Source organism: Notamacropus eugenii, chromosome 4 (assembly GCF_028372415.1).
Source record: "Notamacropus eugenii isolate mMacEug1 chromosome 4, mMacEug1.pri_v2, whole genome shotgun sequence".
Classification (NCBI taxonomy): Eukaryota; Metazoa; Chordata; class Mammalia; order Diprotodontia; family Macropodidae; genus Notamacropus; species Notamacropus eugenii.
The window spans coordinates 453,705,351-453,710,016 of NC_092875.1; the positions used below are offsets into that span (position 1 = coordinate 453,705,351).

The following is a 4,666-nucleotide window of genomic DNA, read 5'->3' on the forward strand; positions in this document are numbered from 1 at the left end:
AGTGAGATTTGAACTCAGGTCCTCCTGACTCCTGTACTGATGCTCTCTCCACTGCACCACCTAGCTACCCCAGGCAAAGGAGCTAGGATCACAACTAAGAATCACCTACCCAGAAAAACTGAGTATAATCATGAGGGGAAAAATGGACATTCAATATAAAAGAGGACTTTCAAGCATTCTTGAAGAAAAGACTAGAGCTAAAGAGGAAATCTGACTTTCAAATACAGGACTCAAGAGAAGCATAAAAAGTTAAGCAGGAAAGGGTAATTACAAGGGACTTAGTAAGGTTAAATTGTTCACATTTCTGCATGGGAAGATGATATTTGAAACTTTCTCATTGATAGGGCAACTGGAAAGAGTATATATAGACAGTGAGCACAGTTATAAGTTAAATATGAAGGGAAGATATTTTAAAAAATAAAATTCAAAGGTGAGAGAGGAATGTATGTGGGGAAAGGGAAAGGAAGAAGTAGAATGGGGTAAATTGTCTCACATAAAGAAGGCAAGAAAAAAAACTTTTACATTGGAAGAGAAGATGGGGAAGTGTAAGGAGGAGTGAGAGAACCTTACTCTCATCAGAATAGGCTCAAAGAGGGAATAACATAAATAGTTGGGTATAAAAATCTGTCTTACCATATGGGAAAGTAAGAGGGGAAGATGTTAAAAGAAGGGGATGGTATGATAGAAGGGAGTGCAGAATGGGGTAGGGGGTAGTCAGAAACAAAAGACTTTTGAGGAGGGAAAGAGTGAAAGGAGAGAGAGAATGGAATAAGTAGGTGGGGGATAGGATGAATGGAAATACAGTTAGCAATGATAACTGTAAAAAAAAATTTGAAGCAAGTTTCTCTGATAAAGGTCTCATTTCTCAAAAATATAGAAAACTGAGTCAAATTTGTAAAAGTAAGAGCCATCCCCCAATTGATAAATTATCAATGGATATGAAAAGTTTTCAGAAGAAATAATCAAAGGTATCTATAGCCATATGAAAAAAATGTTCTTACTATTGATTGGAGAAATACAAATTAAAACAATTCTCAAGTATATCTCATACTCATTACATTAGTTAACAGGAAAATAAAGGAAAATGACAAATGTTGGAGGGGATGTGGGAAAATGAGACTTCAATACACTATTGGTGGAGTTGTGAGCTGATTCCACCATTCTACAAAGCAATTTGAAAATATGTCCAAAGGGTTATAAAACCAGGCAAACTCTTTGACCTAGAAATACCACCACTAGTTCTATATCCCAAAAGATATAAAAAACAAAAAGGAAAGGGACCTTTATATACAAAAATATTTATAGTAACTTTTTTCTGGTGGCAAAGAATTGGAAAATGAGAGGATGCCCATCAACTGAGGAAGAGCTGAACAAATTGTGGTATGTGATTATGATGGAATATTATTGTGCTATAAGAAATGATGAGCAGGACACTCAGAAAAAAACTGGAAAGACTTACATGAACTGATGCAAAGTGATATGTATTGTGTACAAATAAAAGGAATATTGTGTGATGATGAGCTGTGAATGACTTAACTATTCTTAGTAATACAATGATCCAAGACAACTCTAAAGGACTTATGATGAAAAATGGTATCCATCCCCAATGAAAAACTCATGATGTCTGAACACAGATTGAAGCATACATTTTTAGTTTCTTTATTTTTCTTGTGGTTTTTTGTGTGTGTTTTCTTTCACAAAATGACTAATATGGAAATGTTTTGCATGACTATACATAATACAACCTATATCAAATTGCTGCCTTCTCAATGAGGGGAAGTAGAGAGGGAGGAAAGGAGAGAATTTGGAACTCAAAGTCTGAAAAAACAAATGTTAAAAATTGTGTTTACATGTAACTGGGGACAAATACCTAGTAAAAATTAAAAAAAAATAAAGACAGAGATTGTGAAGAAGCTAAAGATTCTTTCACAAGGCTGCCTCTAACATCAAAGGACATTCCTTTTATCTTTGCACAGAAGACAATGAGCTGGCAGAGGAAAATATAAGCAGGTAATATTAATGTTACCTTTTGTCCAATTCCAGATATCATTACAAGGACCCTCTTCCCTTCTCTTGGACTGAACTGCTTCATCTCTGGCCCTTGAACAACTCTGAGGTATTTCTGACAACCCTAAAATATTTATAAACCACATCCAAACTGCCCTAGGCTGTGATCTCCTCAGGCCTCTTATTCCGTATCTAAACATTACGATGTCAAGTGAAAAGTTGGAGACTATTCAGTGAACTGGGGCTATGTAAGGAGCCAGAACAAATGATTCCAGTTAGAAGAGATTGGTTTTTTTAAAAAACTATTTTCAAATGGTTTTAAATGAATAGGTCTAGATGTCTACATAATTCACAAATTCATTTTGTCTCTGTTTGTACAGTAGTCCTAAAGGACCACTTATGACTTATAAGAAAACTTTGTAGAAAAAACAATCCAATTCATTTGCTGCTTCTTTTAGAAGTCTGCAGCTCTTTCTGAGAATCCAGAGAGTGTGGACCTCATTTTGCACAGAAAATGGTGAATGGAATCTGGCAGACTGCTAACCCATTAAAGGAATAGTTTCTCTGTCTCCAACTTTCTGGCTATAATATGAAGGAGTAATCAATTTTCAGAACAGGATTGAATCCACTGTCATGGTTGGATGTTTTTGTTGTTAAGTGATGGGTTTAGATTGGCAGTATCCAAGAAGCTATTTCAAGTCAAAAAGACTGAACCCACAGATTATAGCAAACTGCCAACAGTTGGCAATCATGCCTTGGTCCAAAAAATTGGATCATACTATATATTTTGTTTACCTGAAATGGAATTGTGAGCATATTTTTCCTTTCTTCCTTTTTTAATAAAAAAGTTTAAATTATTATTTTTTTCCAAGCCAAACTGTATCCAGATTTATTAAAGATATTTTTTATAAACAATCATGGTAATTCAGGCAGGACATGGGCTACGATCGGTAACAACTTTCAAACTCCCCTCCTCCATGGACTACCAAAAACATAAAGTCACTCTAAAAACCAATGAAGTCTTTATTCTGTACTTTAAACATGGAAAGTTCAGAGTTAGGGTGGGCACTTTCACATTGAGGTATATTGTTTAACAGCTTTTCACAAGCCTACCCTGACTTTGAGGAAAAGAAAAGAAAACTTCAGAATTCTTAATTGGAAAAGATCCCCAAGATGAAAGGAACTTTAACTCTGCTGGGGAGGCCTCCTCATGATTCAGATCCAGATCACCTGAAAGACTGGTATTCAACACAACTGATTTGGGAGTAGGGGGATGGAGGAAAAAGGGTGCAGATCCTGATAGCCTCTGGGTTTGGAGGGGTCAAGTTGATGCTTATGGTAGACAGGAAAGAAGTACAAATTTTTGAAGTTATCTATTTCTACCCCAGACAGGCTAAGGGTATCAGTGTTCATATCTATATATCTGGGGTGTGTGTGGGTAGGGGGAGAAATCTCCTCTTGCTATTCAAGAGAAGTCCTCTCAAAACCTAGGAGGAGAAGAAGTCCCTGCCCATTTCAATCCAGCTTCTGAGACATCCTATCTGTAACATCTGCCCCATCCTCCCAAAACGACAACAAAGCCTTCTGTGTGCTAACAACATGGCTTTTTTTAAAAAGTAAAACAAAATTCTACATTTTTATAAAACTTGATAGAAAATAGCATTTAAAACTATACAGTTGCCAGAAGTACATGGTTATCAAAAATTCACACAATTCACTTGGCATCTCCAGCACCTTCACCTTTCTGTGTCTGGTCTGTTTGGGCATCTCCATTCTCTGCAGGGTTGTTCCCATCCTTTATAGAGTCAGCCTTTCCCTTCTTCCCTTTTGAGTAGCCTCTCTCTCTTCATTGCAGGTGCCTTTTTGGGGTTGGGTTCTGGCTTTGGAGGAGTAGGTTTAGCAGATAACTGCACTTATTTCTTTTGTGGTTTGTCCTTCACCTTGGTCTTTTCTCCCTTATCATCTGCTTCAGCCTTTGTGTTAGACATGGTGGTGACTCAGTCTGCAGCAACTGGTCTGGAGATCGCTGCAATCTTCTCTTCCTCACACTGCTTCCAAAATTATGATTTCTAATAGGAAAATTTAGATCCTCTTAAATTCTGTCCTTGGGTTTCTATCTGACAGCAGGAATTTTATCTAGGTAACACCAGGTCAGTCTGACTGGTTCTGCCCCTGGAAGGAAGATTGTAGAATTTAGAACATAAATAATTAGTGTTTTATTAAGGATTCTAAAAGGTCCAGGCTTGGAATAAGTTTTAATTGACCATCTACAAGTTACTTAACATCTCAATGCCCCAGGCAACTATCTAAAATCTGATTATAGTGGGAGGTTCTTAAAAGGATGAAATTGTAAGCCTAGACCAACTTGAAGTTCAGTCTTTATAAGAACTGGGATCCACCTTGGAGGCTTTACAAAAATCCTCTCACTAGGGGGGGAGGAGCCAAGATGGCAGAGTAGAAAGACACACATATGCTAGCTCCAAACCCACAGACCATAAAATACCTATAAAGAAGAACTCCCAACAAATTTGGGAGCAGCAGAAGCCACACAACAACAGAGCAGAGGAGATTTCTGTTCCAGTGAGACCTGAAAAACTGACCCGAAAGGTCCCTCACGCACCAGACCGGGAGCAGAGCCCAGCCCTGGCTTGGCCATGCA

The 4,666-nt window shown here is 37.6% G+C and overlaps 1 pseudogene; it reads right to left on the minus strand.

Annotated features, from left to right (window-relative positions):
• Positions 1-3,706: 3,706 nt before the first annotated feature.
• Positions 3,707-3,995, minus strand: LOC140498655 (non-histone chromosomal protein HMG-17 pseudogene; annotated as a pseudogene).
• Positions 3,996-4,666: the final 671 nt, after the last annotated feature.